General features: G+C 36.7%; 1 non-coding gene across 1 annotated transcript; it reads left to right on the top strand.

The window, feature by feature from the left end:
* Positions 1–18342: 18342 nt before the first annotated feature.
* On the top strand, positions 18343–18449 carry LOC129476543 (U6 spliceosomal RNA). Its single transcript, XR_008654979.1, has one exon. It is a non-coding gene; the product is annotated as a U6 spliceosomal RNA (small nuclear RNA).
* Positions 18450–20428: the final 1979 nt, after the last annotated feature.

Below are 20428 nucleotides of genomic sequence, written 5' to 3'. Positions count from 1 at the left end.
CCTATACTTGGCTCGGGGCCCATGAGTGCCAAGGGACTCTCCTGTAAGTAGGGCTCCAGGTATGTTCAATAGGAATGTGGACTGCTGTAGATGTCTCTTAACTTTTCTTCGACAATGGGGAATGCTCATGGCTCCAAGTTAATTCACTCGCTTCCCTTTTACCCTCTCCATGCTGCTATCTTGAGCTCCTATGCATCCGAGGGTCTCTGTAACTTCCTTGCTGGATTCTAGCATTCTTCCCTTAATGGCCTATTCATTGTCTGGTTATCTAGCTGCCCTTTGGTTTCTTCTTTGTAATGACTGTGGGGTGTCAGCCATCTTGATGATCTAGACTCTCTGAGAATCCACAAGCTATCTGAATTATGTTATCTGAAAAAGATGATACCTTTCTAATAAGGAAATGATATAATTCTGTGATGCCAATAGGATAAACTCATCAGATTATAGCATATGTCCAATATCAGCATACGAGAAAATGTGGGAGAGGACAGTGGCATTTTGCTGCAAAAGGAAACACCAGAGAGAAATCATAGCTCAAAACCAAAAGCAAATATAATAAAAACAAAGGGAAGTAGTTGAAAATTAAACTAAAGAGCTTTTGCACAGCAAAAGGAACAGTCAGCAGAGGAAACAGGCAACCCACAGAGTGGGAGGAAGTCATCTGGAAAAGGACTAATATCTGGAATCAACAACAAACTCAAATTAGCAAGGAAAAAACAATTCCATCAAAAAGTGGGCTATGGACATGAATAGACAATTCTCAAAAGAAGATATACAAATGGCCAACAAACATGAAAAAATGCTCAACATCACTAATGATCGGGGAAATGCAAATAAAAACCACAATGCAATACCACCTTACTCCTGCAAGAATCGTCATAATCAAATAATAAAAAAAAATAGATGTTGGCAATGGATGCGGTGAACAGAGAACACTGATATACTGCTGGTGGGAATGTAAACTAGTACAACCACTGAAAAACTATGGAGATTCTTTAAAGAACTAAAAGTAGAACTAACAGTTAATCCAGCAATCCCACTACACGGTATCTTTCCAGAGTAAAATAAGTCATTATACAAAAAAGATACTTGCGCATGCATGCTTATAGTGGCATAATTCGGAATTGCAAAATGGTGGAACCAACTCAAATGCCCATCAATCAATGAGTGGATAAAGAAACTGTGAGATATACACACATGAATACTATTCAGTCGTAAGAAGGAATATATATATTTATTTTTATATATAATATATATTTTATATATTATATATAATTTTTATATATATAAAATATAAAAGTAAAATTTATACATATAATTATCTTATATACGTATAATTATATATATAAATTTATATATATACATTTTAATATATAAATTTATATATATACATTTTAATATATAAATTTATATATATACATTTTAATATATAAATTTATATATATAAATTTATATAGAGAGAATTTATATATATAAATTTATATAAAAATATATATAAAATGTATATATATATAAAAATTTTACTTTAAGTTCCAGGATACATGTGCAAAAAGTGCAGGTTTGTTACATAGGTATACATGTGCCATGGTGGTTTGCTGCACCTATCAACCCATCATGGGTTTTAAGCCCCACATGCATTAGGTATTTGTCCTAATGCTCTCCCTCCCCTTGCCCCCCACCCCGTGACAGGTCCCTGTGTGTGATGTTCCCCTCCCTATGTCCATGTGTTCTCGTTGTTCAACTCTCACTTATGAGTGAGAACATGCGGTGTTTGGTTTTCTGTTCAAAAAGGAACGAATTAATGACATTTGCAGTGACCTAGATGAGATCGGAGACTACTATTCTAGGTGAAGTAACTCAGGAATGGAAGCTAAGCTATGAGGATGCAAAGGCATAAGGATGACATGATGGACTTTGGGAACTCAGGGGGAAAGGATGGAAATGGGGTAAGGGATAAAAGCCTATGTAGTGTATACTGCTTGGGTGATGGGTGCACCAAAGTCTCACAAATCATCACTAAAGAACTTACTCATGTAACCAAACACCACCTGCTCCTCAATAATCTATGGAAATAAAAAAATAAAAATAAACAATTTCTTTTTTAAAAAAAGCTCTCGAAGTGGCCTGTCTGATAACAAGACACAAAAAGAGGTTTAACATCTGCAGGTATCTGGTCCAGGGTCTGTGGAGCCAGATGTCAGAAAAAGTGAAAGTTTTATTGGTGTATTGTAGGCTGGAACAAGTGAGAAATTTTTAAAAGGCATACACTTTAATTGAACTGGTCTTGTCACTGTACAGGTAAGCCTTGACTGCCTCCACACCTCTACTTACTCTAGGGGAAACCAAAAGCCTTCATAGGCAGGACCATGATGGCTGATCAGTCAAAATAAAACAACACTTTATAAAAGTATAAAAGTATTAAGGCATAAGTGCAAAAAAGGCCCAAGATGAAAATAACTTACACAAAAACAATTTTGCAACTTTTTCTGTTTGGACTTAGGTGATAACTGGGCCATTGTCTTTCTGGTGAAACGGGGCAGCTTTTTGGAGTTCAAGGGACTTTCTGTAACACTGCATTTTATGATATTTGGAATGACTATTTTAAAAAAGTACAAAGCCCTTGGTCATATTGTAGAATTATAAGAAAGGTTGCTTCAACCAACTGCTGTCATCTTCACTGTTTCAGTTTTTAAATCCTGAGTCAAACAAAAATTAAAAACCCAAACAAAAAAACAAATAAAGCTATGCCAATCTCATCTTTTTTTTCCCAAGTGAGTAATCTTGATGAGTGTATCTTTCAAGACTGAAAAAGGATGTGCAGTACTGAAGTGAAGGTAGGACTGTAAGAAAGTCAACAAACATGACCCCCTAAGGGGATGTCGAATGATTTGATGGTAGCAGAGATGAAAAATTTCACTTACTGGGCACTTTCTGTGCAGACAATATACTAAGCTGCTTTATATATGTTGACATCATCCAATATTTAGAATAATTTTCTGAGGCAGGAGTTGTTATCCCCATTATTACACATGGAAAAAAAAACCTGATACTCTCAGAAGTAAATTGAATTTCACAATTTTATAAAGGGGCAGAGCCAAAGTTTTAAACAAGATCTGTATGACTATTTGACTAAATAACCTATTTTTTTTCCTGTAAGCTAGCTTTTTAGATTCCAAGGTCAAGGTGGCTCAGTTCTTATGTTTTCCAAACAGATTACTTCAGTGATTCTGGGATCTACAGACATAAATGATTTGGATGAAAAGCCTTAGACTGTGGCCAGTGACAGGTGAGGTCCCAGGCCTTTGATGGAGAGATATTGAAGATTATAAGATCAGTGAAAACTGCCACTGGGTGCTGATTATCCCTTTAGACAATAGCACTAGATTTCTTTTTTTTTTAATTTTATTATTATTATGCTTTAAGTTTTAGGGTACATGTGCACAACGTGCAGGTTTGTTACATATGTATACATGTGCCATGTTGGTGTGTTGCACCCATTAACTCATCATTTAGCATTAGGTATATTTCCTAATGCTATCCCTCCCCCCTCCGCCCACCCCACAACAGTCCCCAGAGTGTGATGTTCCCCTTCCTGTGTCCATGTGTTCTCAATAGCACTAGATTTCTAAACATGCACTGATAGTGGTAGTATCTTTTTCTCAGTCTATAATCACACTCTGCCAGGTGTTCTCTTCTCAGAAATGACACAGAAATGATAAAAGGGCATGTACCCATGCACGCTTTCTTTTTTTTTTTTTTTTGTAGCTTAGTGCATTATTTTGTCCCATACTAGTTGTGTGATTCTAAGCAATATTAATAGTTATTATTCATGAGTGCTATTAATACCTATTATTCTTGAGTGCTTACTATATTATAGTATTATTATACTGTATTATTGTACTTTTCCTACATTACTACCACTCAATTTTCACCTCAAACATATGAGGTAGATTCTATCATTTCCCTCATTTTACAAATGATCAACTGAGGATTACGAGGGTAATGGACTTTTTCAAGGTTACATGACCACGAAGTGGAAAATGAGGAGTTGAATACAGATTTGTCACTCTGTAAGGTGTGCCCCTAACCATTCTTCTCTACTTCTATTTTGGGCAGTTTACTCAAGCTCCTCTTCTGTAAAACTGGGACGTTTGTTGTTTCTGCCTACTCAGCTTCTATTCCTCCTTCTGGTAGCAGAACCTGTCTTTTTCCCCCAGGAACGACCCTTTCTCCACTCCCAGACTACATGGTTGGGTGAAGGGAAGCTTGTTTCACTCCTGATTGTGGGAACAGGCTTGTCCCCCAGGCATGACCATTCAAAAATTTATCTTCTTAGCTACAGTGATTGTTCCTTACACAGACACTGGATCTCTCTGTAAACAATCGGTGTGTACCACAGGGATTGGTTCAGAGATAGACACATGACTCAATTTGTTCCAGTAAAATTTAAGACTTTTCTTTGAACAATGCAGGAAGAGACTTCTTGTTTATGGACCAGAATCTGGTTTGATATAAACATCTTGCTACTAGGGGCCACCCCATGGATGAAGTCTTAATAAGACACAGAGGAAAGCACAACTGCAAGATATTGATGTAGTTTGAACCCCTAGTTACAGTCATATCTGAAGCCATATACCTTTTCATTATTTCAGTTTATTCAATCAACAAATTTTTGTTGAGTGTCTGTACTAGTCCAGGAACTATTTTAGGCATGGGGATTACTGCAGGAAACAAGGCAAGCATGGTCTTCTATAACTTGACTATGAAGGTCAGTGAATTCATTTCTCTACTTAAATGCTTAAATCAATTTGATTTTTTTTTCACATCAACTGAAATAGTCCTGACCAATACAAGCATGATAATAATAACTTCTCAGGGTGTTCATGATAATTAAAGTGAGATAATATTTGTATATGAAGTGCTTTTTAAATTATTATATTACCTGTCAAAAAAGAAACACTCCTTGACTGTATATTTTCTGTTTGAAATTCTCTTTTTTCTTCCCTTCACCGCCAAGGTTACAGAAAAAAAAATGTCTATATATTGTGTCTACTTTTTCCCTTTCCAATGATTCCATATTTGCTTTAGTTTAGCTTCTGCTTTTACCACTTTTGTGAAATGTTTTTTTTTTTTTTGCTATGCTCAATGAATTAAAAATCACTATGATTACCTCATTGTAAAATCTCCTTTCTCTGCTTCTGTGTTGTCTTTCGTGGTTCTTCTTCTCCTTTCCTGGTTCTCTGACCACTTCATCTCAGGCTTCTTCACTGACTCCTTTCTTTCACTCTTTCCCCTGCACAGAGTTGAGGTTTTCTAGGATTCTGGGTAGATCTCTCCTCTTCTCACTTGAAAAACTCCTTCAATAATATCAACCATTTCCATGACGACTTATCAATAAATACAACATTTCTATCCCCCAATACCTCCTAGGCTCCACACCTATATTGCCAACTGCCTACTGAACGTTTCCCCCTCATGTTTCCCAGGCACTTCAACCTCAATATGTTAAAAACCAAACTTATCATATTCAGAAACTCACCCTCCACTTCTTCAAAAAAGTCAGATACCCTATATTTCCCTTTTAAGTGATTGGCAACATTATCATTTCAATCACTCTCTGATCCAAACTAGAAATTCTAGACTTACCCCAGATCCACCCTAGATGCCCACCTGTCCTTTCATTCATTCATTCTGCCTGTGGATTCTTTTCAGATAACAAACTATACAATTTTAAAGTTATATGTGTAGCTAGATTAAAAATAATGGAAGATATTTAATTAATTTATTTCTATCTCTAAATATTTGTACTTATTTATGTTTGTCAAAAATATTTGGAGGGGATCTTCTTAGGAGAATGAGGGATTGCTTAAATTCAGGAATCATCTTATATTCAGGTATGTATAGTATTTGTGATGTTCATCTACACTGTTGTAGGGGTTAGCTCCCTTTTTATTTTGTTGGACAATTCAAATAATCTCCTACTTGGTTTCTGGTCTCTTTTACTTCCACAGTAGCTATCAGAGTCATCTTCCAAATGTTTATTTTGTCATTTCGCTCACCTGCTTAAAATATTTCTGCTCCGCCTGTCTTCTACAATGTGATTTATCTACACATCTGCAATGATACCTCTAATGGCAAACTATTGTGAACTTTTATCACCAGAGACCTAGAAATGTGGCCTGAAGTGGACATCTTGAAGGCATGAGACTTCTTTGTAATTTTGTGTTTTATCATAAATATTAAAGTTCTTATTTTAATCTATAATATCTCCTTGTATGTTTTAAAATATTAGTTTCTCTTGTTATTGAATAATAGTGTCATTTCAAAATTATATGGCAAGTAAATTAGAATACTCCCTAACAGTTGCTATGCATGCTCGGTAAACTTGTGCCTTAATTTGATAAGAATGACCTATAGTAAAAAGTCAAAATTTTTCAATTTGACAGACAGGGACCTCTGTGATATGTGGCTCTGTCTTATCTAATTCCTTGACACTCCATTTCCCCTTTTTGCTGCCTGACTCCTATACTCCAAGCACTACAGTCAAGGTTAGCTCTCTGATTTTCATTATGAAGAGGGCAAGGGCATTGGTAGACAAAGAGGGACAGATGAAAGTATATCACCTTCATCCCATGAATAACTCTTGTAGGGCTCATGACTTGGGTTTCAATATGAGTAGATAATAGTCAGCTGCTGCTACTGACCCAGTAATATGTCCCAAGCAGCAGCAGAATGACCTGGTCCCATCATCAGCACGGGGGCACTTTCTCTGGGTCTCATTTATCACAGGGCTTGAAGGTACATCAGAGTGGACTTTGGATGGCAAATGTCTAGTGACTGTTCAGGCAATGCACATCCTAGAATGGAAGGCATGTATACTTTGGATCCTGCAGTAAGTGGACTGGAAGATCATGGGCTCATGTTTCACCAGCTCTGTATTTTGGGTCCTCGGATGGTAGAGAGCTGCGTATGTGATGTTACCTGAGTTTTTATTTCAGTGATAACAGTATCTCCATTAATTGAATGTGTACTATTTGTCAGGTACTTTAGTAGATACATTTTACATAAATGATTTCATCTCTTATTTTCTTTTCATAACATTATTCTGAAAAATTCCAAACTTTCAGAAAAATTGAAAGAACAGTCCAATGAGCACCATATATCTTTTACCTAAATTTACTAATTGTTAGCATTTTTCCTCATGTATGCTCATAAGCAGTCTCCCAATTTCCTCCCACCTTAATGTGTATGTGTGTGTGTACATGTGTGTGTATTTTGTAGTGGTTGTTACACTTTTTCCTGAGACAGTTGAGAGTTGATTTTAGACATCATAATGTTTGACCTGTATTCATGAAGTACTTCAGCATGTATATCCTAAGAATATGGGCATTCCCTTACATATCCTTAATATGATCATCATAATTAGGAAATATGACATTGGTATAACACTATTACCTATATTCAAATTTCCTCATTTGTCCTAATAATTTTTATTACACCTGTCTTTTTTTTCTTATCTAAACTCCAGTCAGGGGTCATGTGTTGCATTTAGTTGTCATGTCTCTTTAGTCTTCTTTAATCAAAGCAGTATCCCGGCCTTTTCTGTCTTTTGTGACACTGATATTTTAAAAAAAATTAAGGCCAATTGTTTGACAGAATACATCACAACTGAGGTATGTCTGATAGTTTTCTAATGATTAGTTCCTGGTTAAACATTTTTGACAGAAATACTGCATTGGTAATGTATTTTCCTCAGTGTATAACATAAGGAGGCATATTGTTGTTAATATTAAGGTTGATCATTTGATTATTGTTGCATTAGTTATCCTTTTCTGCAAAACAAATTACCGAAAACCTAGCAACTTAAAGCAATATTCATTTATTATCTTACCATTTCAATGTGTCAGGAGTCAGCTTAATTGGATCTTCTGCTCTGCTCAAGTCTCACTAGATTACAGTAAAGGTTTTGGCCAATTCTGTGCTTCTCATTTAGGTCTCAAGATCTTCCTCCAGTCTTATTCAGGTGGTTGGCAGAATTCAGTTCCTTTCAGTTTTATGACTGTGGTCCTTGTTTTCTTACTAGTGTGTGCTAGGAATTTCTCTCAGTTCTTTCAAACAACTACTTTCCTTAAGCAGTTCACAACGTAGATATCTGTTTTCCTCCTTCAAGACAAGAGGAGAATGCTTACTGCTTTTACAGGGTTTGCCTATTTAGGTTAGGCCCAGACAGAATGATCTCCCTTTTGATTAACTCAAAATCAACTAAATTGGGACCTTGATTATATCTGCAAAATCCTTATGGTCATAAAACATAATATAGTCATGAGATTGCTAGTAACATGATTCTTTATTTTATTATCTATTTTAAAATTTATTTCAAAATTGACAAATAAAAATGTATATATTTACAGTGTATAACATGATGTTTTGAAACAGATACACATTGTGGAATGGCTAAGTCAAGCTAATTAACATGTGCATTACCTCATATACTTTTCAGTTATTCGTGGTGAGAACACTTAAAACTTACTGTCTTAAATAATTTTCAAGTATACAATATATTGTTGTTAACTATAATCACCATGTTTTACAGTAAATCTCTTGAATTTATTACTTCTGTCTAATAGAAATTTTGTATCCTTTGACTAACATGTCCCCAATCTCCCCGCCACCTCCAGACCCTGTTAACAATCATTCTACTCTCTGCTTCTAGGAAAAATGCACAAAATAAAGAAGAAAATACAAATCACTTATAATCCTGTTAAACAATGATAATCATTGCTAATGTTTAAGTATATTTCCTTCTAATATATTTCCATATGTATATACATACATTAATGCACAATACATAATGTGTTTACATAATTAAGTTTATACTATATGTACAATTGTATAATTTTTGTACAACTTTACATTAGAAACATAGTCTAATTTCATTTTTTAAAACACCATGTAAACATCATTTTGCTGGCTGCATAATATTGCATCACAACAAGATTCATTTAGTCTTTTCCTGTTATTGGACATTAAGATTGTTTGAAATGTGTTACTATGAAAAGCCTCACCACTGTAATAAACAATCTTATGCATAAATGTATATGTATATAATTTTTGAACCACATTACTCAGGTATGATTGACATACAAAAAGCTGTACATTTTTAATGTATACAACTTTATGAGTTTGGAGATAAGTATATACCCATGAAATCATCACCACAATCAATGCCATAAACACACCCATCACCTTCAAAAGTTTCCTCCCACTATCTTTTTTATTGTGGCCAAAAATACTGTATTTTTAACCAGCAAGATCATTAGGGCATTATTATACAACATTAGGTGTTTTTTTGCAAAACTAGTTCCCATCCCCAAACAATAGATAATACGTGCATTTGAATGACATTTTGGGAACAGTAAATATTCTTTTAAATACTGCAAGTTAAAAATGTTTTCTGACAAAACTCCCTAAACACATAGGTTTTTTTTTATGTTTCCTTAGACTGGAGTCTCAGAATGGGGATTGCTAGATCAAAACCCATGAATATTTCTAAGATTTTTTATTTTCTTCCAGAACATGCCTTCCAGAAAATGTATGTCAACATGATTGCCTTGTAACAAAGTGAGATAGATACCTGAAAGACAGTCTATTCTTGGACCTTGGCAAGTGACTATTATCAAAGGGCCTTAGATCTTTTCTGGCAGGAATAGTGCAAGGGCAAGGTGACAGCATTTTATATTGTCTCAAGTGTCAGCTAGTAGGGTTACACCAGGAATAGTTGCTTTTTGAAGTTGCCAGACAGCTTAGGTTATATGTAACTCCCCAGATCTGTGGTTAATTTCCAATGTGCCTTGATCTTCAGCCAGTTCTCACTTTTTACTGGAATTTAAAATAGGTTGTTTATACTTCTATCTTCCCTCTCTTCTAAAGACCTAGGTAATTCCATCATTTCCTGAAATTGCAATCCTGCATCTCTTCACAACATAACATATACCAGACCCTTTGCCATCATATTGATATGAGTTCCATATCTAAGCGAACATCACTTATAAACATTTTCAACTATCTTAGCAAGCCACAGCTACACACATCAAACCCATGCATAAACAAATAGCCTAAATGGAGTGCAGAAAAATTAACAATTTTACAGAAAATCTTTTCCTCATTCAGACTCAAAATGCTGTACGGTTTCCTCAGTGTTGTATAATGGACTGGTAATCTGTTTGCCAGAGCCCAGAGTCTAACGGTTATGTTTTTATAGAGTTGTCAAACCTCAAACAGCAAGTCTTCCAGAATGACGTGGCTGGTGCATTCTTCTTGATTATTCTGGTTCCTGGCATAATATATTCCCAAACAGCAGTGACCTAGCTGGTTAATTTCTTTTTCCAGGGGTTTTAAGCCAAGATCAGATTAACCCTGACTCAGAGGACAAGAAGGCGGTTTGGACAGATGTTAGGCACAAACTGAATCCCCTAATTCAAAATACTTTCAAACTATATTTTTATGCCCCACTTAGCTCCAGAAAGTGTTAAAATGACTTGTCTCTTGCATCATTCCTCCCGGCTCTGCTTTATTGACTTTGGTGAAAGCTGACTCTACTAATTTTTAAACTAATTTATCTGCCCTGTAGTGCAGACTAATTCTTGCCTGAGACAAGAAGTTCCAAATAAATATCTTCCATTTCCCATTTCTACCCTAAGTACAAAACAGTTAAAAATCTATGTGTAGTGGGTGGGGGTGGAGTGCAGAGGCTTAGTATTGAGCCAACCTCATTATTAAATGGATCCAGGAACAGCGAGCATCTGGGGATAATGAGATGGTCCTGTGATGATGGTGGGACCCTGTATGAACAGATGCCCACATTGCACTCTCTTTCTTCATTTTCTTATTAAGGGAGTAGGATTGAGGGTAGATTCTTCAAGGCCAGGGAATCCTCATTTTTCCCTTAAACAATACAGTTGAACAGGAGACCAGAGGTGCATACAAAACCAAAATGGCATGCCAAGGGTCAAAATGCAGGAAGAGAAAGTGTGGAATAATTCTGAATTCTGGTGGGGTCAGAGTCAGTGGACTACAGTCAGAATATAAAGCCATGAATTTAAGAAACAAATGAGGATGAAAACAGAGGGAGTGTGAAGCAATCATCATGAATGCCATCTAGCAATTGAGACTTGCACCTGTGGAACAAATATGGCATGGACAACAGAGTTCTCTATTCTCTAGCCCAAGAAGACTCTTCATGCATCCTAGTTCTTAACAATTTTCAGCTGGCTATATTTTTGACCCTTCTTACATGCACAGCACTGTGCCAGGTGCTTTCATTAATCCTATTAACTTTATGAAGTAGTTACTTTTTCTATTTTATGGATGTGAAGACAAAGCCTCCTGACTCTCAGACTAGTGACCTTCTCCTTGTGAGCCATCTTGATTTAATGGTTTTCAGCCCTGTTGTCAATGTTCCAGTCTTTCTCCCCCATATTAAATACCAGTCATTCTGTGTGACACCACTCTAGTCTGTTTGCGCCAGTGAAGTATGTCGATCTTGCTTCCTATTTATGGCTACTTCATTTCTGCTCATGCTCTTGTCTCTGCCTGCTCCACCAAGAGGCTCCTGCTCTGACTCATACTTCTAATTCAAACTCTGCCACTTGCGTGGCAAAACTAGGCATGATCAGCCTGATAATAATAACAATGATAGCATATATTGGTTTTTGAGCACTTGCCATGTGCCGGAATTGTATCAGGATTTTTACATGCATTATCTCATTTATTCCTTACTCCAGCTCTATAAGTACTATTATTATCTGCAGTTTACAGAAGAGGAAAAACTAGTTTTTGTTCACATCACAAGTCTCATCTAGCATGACTCTTCCCCTCCTTCACCCTGCCCTAGCCACAATGGCTTTCTTGCTGTTCCTCAGACTAGTCAAATATGTTCCCACTTCATGGTCTTTACACTTGATATTTAGTCTGCTAGGAACTCTATTCTGGTAGATTTATTCTCATGGCTGATTCCTTCACATCATTTGACTCTCTGTTTAAATGTTACTTTGAGGCTTTCTCTGAACATCTCATCAAAAACAGCATTTATATTTTGATAAAATCCAACATCTCTACATGTTAAAAACCCTCAAAAAGCTAGGCATTGAAGGAACATAATTCAAAATAATAAGAGCCATCTATGATAAACCCACAGCCAACATCATACTGAATGGGCAAAAGCTGGAAGCATTCCCCTTGAAAACTGGCACAAGACAAGGATGCCCTCTCTCACCACTCCTATTCAACATAGTATGGGAAGTTCTGGCCAGAAAACTCAAGCAAGAAAAAGAAATAAAAGCATCCAAATAAGAAGAGAGGAAGTCAAAGTATCCCTGTTTGCAAATGACATGATTCTGTATCCATAAAACCCCATAGTCTTTGCCCCAAAGATCCTGGATCTGAAAAACAACTTCAACAAAGTTTTAGGATAAAAAATCAGCATAAAAAAACAGTAGCATTTCTGTATACCAAAAACATCCAAGCTAAGAGCCAAATTAGGAATGCAATCCCATTCACAATTCCCACAAAAAAGAATAAAATACCTAGGAATAAAGCTAACTAGGGAAGTAAAATGTCTCAATAATGAGAATTACAAACACTGCTCAGAGAAACCAGATATGACACAAACAAATAGAAAAAACATTCCACGCTTGTGGATAGGAATAATCAATATCATTAAAATGTCTATACTGCCCAAAGCAATTTAAAGATTCAATGCTATAAATAACACTACAAATAATCAAACTACAAATAACACTCCTCTCAGAACTAGAAGAAAAACTATTTTAAAATTCATATGGAACCAACAAACAGCCCAAATAGACAAGGCAGATCTAAGCAAAAACAACAAAGCAGGAGGCATCACATTACTCAACTTCAAACTATACTACAGGGCTACAGTAACCTAACAGCATGGTACTGATACAAAATCAGACAAATAGATCAATAGAACGGAATAGACAGCACAGAAATAATGCTGCACACCTACGGCCACCTGACCTTCGACAAAGCTGACAAAAACAAGCAATAGGGAAAGGACTCCGCAATAAATGGTGCTGAGATAACTGTCTAGCCATAGGCAGAAGATTGAAAGTGAACCCCTTCCTTGTACCATATACAAAAATTAACTCAAGATGGATAAAAGACTTAAATGTAAAACCTAAATCTATACCATCCCTGGAAGAAGACCTAGGACATACCATTTTGGGCATTTGAACTGGCAAAGATTTTATGACAAAGATGCCAAAAGCAATTGCAACAAAAGCAAAAATTGATAAATGGGATACACTTAAACTAAAGAGCTTTTGTACAGCAAAATAAACTATCAAACAGAGTAAACAGACAATCCACAGAATTGGAGAAAATTTTTGCAAAGTGTACTTCTGAAAAAGTTCTAATATTCAGAATCTAAAAGAACAAACAAATTTGCATGCAAAAAGCAAACAACTCCATTAAAAAGTGGGCAAAGGACATGAACAGATGTTTTTCAAAAGAAGATATGCATGCAGCCAATAAGCATATGAAAAAGTGGTCAACATCACTAATCACTAGAAAAATGCAAATCAACACCACAATGAGATACCATCTCACACCAGTCAGAATGGCTATTATTGAAAGTCAAAAAATAACAGGTGCTTACGAGGTTGCAAAGAAAAGGACATTCTTATATTCTGCTGGTGGGAGTATGAATTGGTTCAGCCATCATGGAAAGCAGTGTGGCAATTCCTCAAAGAAATAAAAACAGAATTACCAATAGACTCAGCAATCCATTGTTGGGTATCCAAAGGAATGTAAATTATTTTACCATAAATACACAAGCACACATATGTTCATCTCAGCACTATTCTCAATAGCAAAAAGATAGAATCAACCTAAATGCCCATCAACTGTAGGCTGGATAAAGAAAATATGTACATAAACACCGTGGAATACTATGCAGCCATAAAGAGGGATGAGATCATGTCTTTGCAGGGGCATGGATGAAGCTGTAAGCCATCATCCTCAGCAAACTAACACAGGAACAGAAAGCCAAATACTGCATGTTCTCACTTGTAAGTGGGAGCTAAACTCCACACCCACTCTAGCCTGAGTGGATAATCACTGCCTTATAGTGAGTCATAGTCACAGCATTGTGGTTATAAGCATGGAATCACACTTAGACCACCTCTGTATAAATCCTGTCTCCTCAGTTTGCTAGCATTATGCATATCCTCTGCATTCTGGTTTCTTTACTTGTAAAATTGGAATGAAAATAGACTCTTAAACTGTATGGTTGTTGCAAGGATTAAATGAGTTAACATATGTAAAACATTTAAAACAGTGCTTTGGAGATGGTTAAGTGCACAGAAATTGTTAGTTATTCATGTCATGCCCTTCAGGAGCATTGGGCTGGAAAAAATTTGAGAACAAATTTGGTGTGGTGTCCTTCCCACAATAAAGCTGTTAAGTGAAGCTATAGCTATCATGCAACAAGGCACATTAGGGCACCTACAAATCCATGTGAGGCCTTTAGTGTTGCACTTGGCAGTATTTTTAATGTGTCCTTGGTCAGCCCCTTGTTTTTTTCCCCATATTTGATATTCTGTATCTTTGCCCACTCCTCAAACCATGTATCCCACTCCACCCAACCACTTCCCAGTTGGAAAAAAATATCCCTCTACTCTGCATCTTTCTCAGACTGCCACCCTGTCTTTCCCTTCCTCATTACTGATAAGCACCTCAAAAGGGTATCACGTCAGTCTCTCAATTCCCTCACTTTACAATCTGCTGCACTCCAGATTATACTCTCACCACTCCTCTGAGAGTGCTCTAGTAGGTATCAACAACCTCCTTATTGCTGGATCCTGAGGTCTCTTTGCAGCAACCTTGTTTATTTGACCCCTGCTCCATGGCCTTTGACTGTTGTCTACTTTCGGCTTCTGCCATACCTCTCGTGCCAGCTTCTCCTCTTACCTCTTTGATAGTTCCTTCTCAATCCCCTCTGTATTCTTTTCTTCTTCATACACCTAAAAGTTTGTTGTGCCTAGAGGTTTCACCTATTGACCCTCTTATTTTTGCAGTCTGTACGTGTACCTTCAACAATCCCATCCACTGCCCGTACTTTATTTACAGCAGTGATTAAGCATGCAGGTGTTAAAGCAGGACTGACCTGGGTTTAAATCTGGCTCTGCCATTTACTAACTGTGTGAATTACTTAACCTCTTCTAAGCCTTGTTTTCCTCATTAGTAAAAAGGGGTCAAATATGCTTCCTAAATCATAAAGTCTTTGTGAGGGTTAAATGACATAGTGCCCAGTCTTTTCTCCTGACTTCAGTTCCATATAACTGACTGCCTAGTTAAAATATCTACCTGCATACCCTCAGAAATATAAAACTCACTATGTCCAAACCTACCCTCATGGTTGTTTCCTCCAATTTTGTTTTTCATCCTGTGTTCTCAATCTCGGTGAATGACACTACCATTATCCAGTCACCCAAGCTGTAATAAACCTGCACATGCATACTCTTAGATTTGTCCCTTTTATTCACCCTCCACCTGTTGAGCTAGCAACTAAGCCCTACTTTTTCTCTGTTGTTAACATATGTCCTGTGTGTGTTTTCCTCCCAATCTTCTGTGCTGCTGCCTTAGTTAAGACCTTCATCTACATAGTATTCTAATTAGTTCTCTCTTCATATATCTGGTCTTTTAATTGGTCTCCCTGTCTCCTGCAGCTTTGTTCCCTTTTAGTCCATTCTCTAACTGCTGCTAGAATAATCTTCTACTGTCTTCCTAATGATTATAGAATAAAATCCAAATTATTTAGTGTGATATATAAGGATCTCAATGATTTCACACTTCCATCTCAGATAGCTTATGCTACTTTCTCTACTGGAAATGCTCCCTCACCTTGGCTTTCTAATAAGCATGTACTCAATGGCCAACATTTAGCTCCAGATTCACCTCCTCCAGGAAAATTTCCATGACTGCTTTACCTTTTGCTCCAGTTTTGTGTTTCCCCACTCTTCCTACACATATCTAAATACTTAAATATTTTCTTAAATACGTTGTCCCATGTACTAATATACATATCCACCTTCCCTTACTAAGTTGTAATCTCCTTGAGGGCAGAGACTTTGTTATGATCCTTTCCGGCTGTCACTCTGTTTTGTTTCACTGCTTATCATAACATATAATAACACAATATTGTTGGTCAAAGAAATGCATGAATGAACCAACCACTCATGAGCTGCGCTAATAAAAATGTACACCATTTGGTGCAAGAAAGATGATCATCCTCTTTCTAATACTTTTTTTATTTTGCTATAGTCAGACCATTATTTAAAGAGAGCCTTGGCTAAAAAATCTTTCAGAGCCCTTCTGTTTCTGAGAGTTCTTCATTCTGCCTTATCCTCAATACTATGAGGGATACCAAAGTATGAGATATAATATGCATTCACAGTAAGCTTACAATATATCTGACCAAATGAGCTTAACATCTATGAAAAACTCAAGCAGAAGTATGTTTGGAATGATAAGGCAATAGGGCTAGGCTTCAAATTAGTAACACAGCATCATTAAAAAACTCAGGATGGGGTATTTAGCTAATGGCTGGAATGGTTAGACAAGTCTTTCTGAAGGGATGGGACTTGAGTTGAACTTTAGCAGATGAGAAGGCACGAGTAATGTAGTAATAACAGGAAAGAGACAGAATAGCAAACTGGTTAAGAGTATAGACAGTCCAATTTTCTGGCTTTAAACTCAGCTCTCCCACTTACTAGACTATTTGACTTTGGGCAAGTGACTTCACCTCTCTCAGCCTCACCTAATTCTTCCATACATTTAAGACGGCAATCATATTTGACTCATGTTGTGAAGATTAAGTAAAATATTGTGAATAAAGAGTTTAGAAGAGTACCTAGTTCATAGTAAGCACTTAATGAGTCAATAAGTATTGGTTGTTTTTATTATGCCTTACATATACTGAAGGCTTTCAGTTTGCACAACTTGTTTTGCATATTTCCTCAGCGACCCTATGAGAACTGGGAAGTGTCTTATTCCCATTTGACAAATGGTAAAACTGACATCCAGAAAAAGGAAGTGACTTATCAAAAGTGAGCTAATGGAAGAGTCCAGCCTTCCTTTGGCCATTGGTTAGCCTTTTATACTCAGTGATATCACGGCTTCTCAGTAGCTGTTTTATTCATGTCTGGGAGATAAAGTGGAGTTGGGTACAGCAAGGGGTAGGGGGAATAATGGGAGAAGAAAAGTGTAGAGAAAAAGCCAGAACTATCTTCAGGATTTGATGTTTGTTAAGGATCACCCAGCTCAGTGGATAAGTTTCAGGTCCTGCCTTCTAGGACACAAAAGAAGCACAATAGACAACCCATCCTACTAGGATAGAAATTATTTGGGAGGATATAAAATAGTTCCATGCCTCACCCTCCTTGTCAGCCATCAAAACAAACAGAAAATTCTGAAAGGGTTGAGTCAACTTCCTGAGGAGGAAAGGGGAGCTTTTCTACAATTAATAACATCTGGCAAAATTGTTTCTGATTAGTCAGCATGTGTTCCAAGGGTAACTTTTCACATTGGGTGGTGTGTAGTTCATGTCCAGTTGTCACACTGAGACAAATGTAGCAATAACTACACTTTTCTCACACAAATCACTCATCAGAACCCCCACCTAGGGAAAAACTACAACCTGAATTAGCATTTTTAAAAATTACTTTTATAGGCTCTATTTCACAAAGGTTCTTCCTCCATGCTTCTAGGCGAGGTCTCTGACTATAAAGCCACACACAGGAAAACAGCCTCACTATTTCTCCTTGAATCACTTCTCTCTTTCACTCCCCTTTTCTCTCTCTCTCTCTTTCTGTATTTGTCTCTCCCTCACACACACACACAGACACACATACACTCACATACACACAGAGTTCCAGTTCTATTTCTCCATGTTAAACTGAGAAATCGATACTCTCTCATCATCAGTGTGATTTCTAAACACTACAGTTTAGAATACTTTTTAAAAATTAAGTACAGATCAACAAACTATGCCAAGTGCCTACCATGTGCCAGATATTCTGCATTTTTAACAGGACTCCTATGACAAAACTTGGTTGTGGAGTATTACTCATCTCTATCTTGCAGACAAGAAAACTGAGACTTGAGAAAGGCAAGAAAGCCTCTCATTGTGGAAATAATAGAAAATCAACCAGGCATTATGAATGCTAAACCTATATCTGTCTTATTTAACTCTCACAACAAACTGATGAGTTAGCTACTTTTGTTATCTACACTTTACAGATGAAGAAACCAACGCTCATGCTCACTTTCACAGCACATAAACTAAAATTGGAAAAATGAATAGATGATTAGCATCGTCCTTACGTAAGGAGGACACATAAATTCATAAAATATGCTATATTTGTACAATAAAATGATTAGCAACATGAATGAATGCATAACTTCCATACCTAATATATTCAATAAATCTCATACACATAATATTGAGTGAAAGAAATGAGACAAGAAAAGAAAACATAGCATATGATTCCATTCATATAAACTTTAAAAAACAGGCAAAAGTAAACTATAGTGTTTATATATAGAGAAAAGCAAGCAAGCTATTATCTATTATTGCATATTCTCATTCATATTGCTTCCCTCTATTTCTGCTTCTTTTATTTATGCATAATATACCTTAAAATAAAATTTTATTTTTCTAGGCCCTAAGGAAGGGCCTGGGACCTTTCTCAAGAAAAACTTTATAGGCTTCACCTTGGGATACACCATAAGTACAGACATGAGAATTGTGAGAGGACCAAGCCAGGGTACAGGGGTGGGCTGGGGACAATTATTTCACATGGCGTGCTGTGGGCAAAAGCATTAGCTTACAGGGGATAAATATATCTTCAAAAAAGGTATGTTACATGCCAAAAATGAGCCTCATGACTCATTGTACTCCAAATCCCTAAAATGAAGAGCTCCAGAAACCCCCATAGGCCAAAAAGCTAATGTTGAAACTTCATAAATATAAACCCTACTTCTTGCCCTAGTCCAGGAGTTGTAGGGACCAGAGAACAATTGCTGGTAGTATGGTATATTGGGAAAAGAGCAGAGTTTGTGTGTCTAACTTGAGGTCATCATCTTGGATCTGCTAAGCTATGTAACCTTGAGAAAATCACTTCCTTTCTCTGAGTCTCAACTTCTTCATAAATGGGGGTGTGAAAGGTTTAGCATACACTAAGAATCATTAAAATTAAAATGGGATAATCATACTATGTAATTTACAAACTTATTTTAGGAAAGCACCTGACACATAGTAGATACACAGTAAATACGTTTTCTTCATTTTCTTCACTTAGTGGCTCCTGCCAGACCTCAAAAGATAAAGCAGGAAACTCAATGTCAGATAACTTGTGAAGATATGTACTAGTTTATTTTTGGAAGGACATATTTCAAAGGCTACAAATTTATCATTGTCAAAAGAAGACACTCCTGAAAGCATAACATCAATCTGCTGTCTACTTCATGTCCTCTCTTATACGGGGGAGCAGAAAAACAGAAAGAAGGGGTCTACCTGGCTATATTCCTTCATCAAAACAATATTCTGCTGTTTCAAAGTCTACTTTGGGTTGAATTTCCCTACCCACAAATCAATGTAGCACACAACCATAGGAGCTCAAAGGAATAAAATTCTGTTAATATTGAAGCAACCATCCTTTGTTATCTATTAAAACACCTTGCCTATCGCCTCTGGCTAACATTACTTGGTGAAAAGGTATTCCATGCTGGTTATTAAAAGTCAGTGTAATATAAGAAACTGTAAAAATACCAGGTGACTTCATTGAAACAGATGTGATGCCCAAAGATAATTATGACTACCATCGTTTTGTGACCCTAGGGAGGTATCAACTATTGCTGTTGATGTGCCTGCTAGACTGAACCACCTCCCCAACCCACCAGCCACAGAACCTGTGGTTGACATGCTAAAATTACTGTAAAGTATTTTGGTATGGTAGCCAGAGAAACTTGTGTCTGAACCCTGGCTATGGCACTTACTGGCTAGGTGGACTTTAAACAAGTCACTTTTCTCTCAGTCGCAGTTTCCTCATCTCTCAGACAAGAAAAACAATAGTATCTGAGTCACAAAATTATCGTGAAGACTCAATGAGATTATGTTATATAAAACGCCTAGCATGACACTTCACACCAATTAGGCACTCCAATATTAGTTTCCTCTTGCCTTGCTCACTAAAGCATCTACCTTATTTCACTTAATGAATTTAGCTACAGGTTTGAACATTCCCAATGTGTAGTTGACTAGATCCTAAGATACTGTAGCATGCTCTGTTTCAAAATGGCTCAGACCTGGATTCTTATTTAATTTCACTAAACCAGAGCTCAG

The sequence above is a fragment of the Symphalangus syndactylus genome, chromosome X (assembly GCF_028878055.3).
Source record: "Symphalangus syndactylus isolate Jambi chromosome X, NHGRI_mSymSyn1-v2.1_pri, whole genome shotgun sequence".
Classification (NCBI taxonomy): Eukaryota; Metazoa; Chordata; class Mammalia; order Primates; family Hylobatidae; genus Symphalangus; species Symphalangus syndactylus.
Note: the sequence above shows the minus strand (reverse complement) of the source record. Positions and strands in the feature narration are given on the sequence as shown.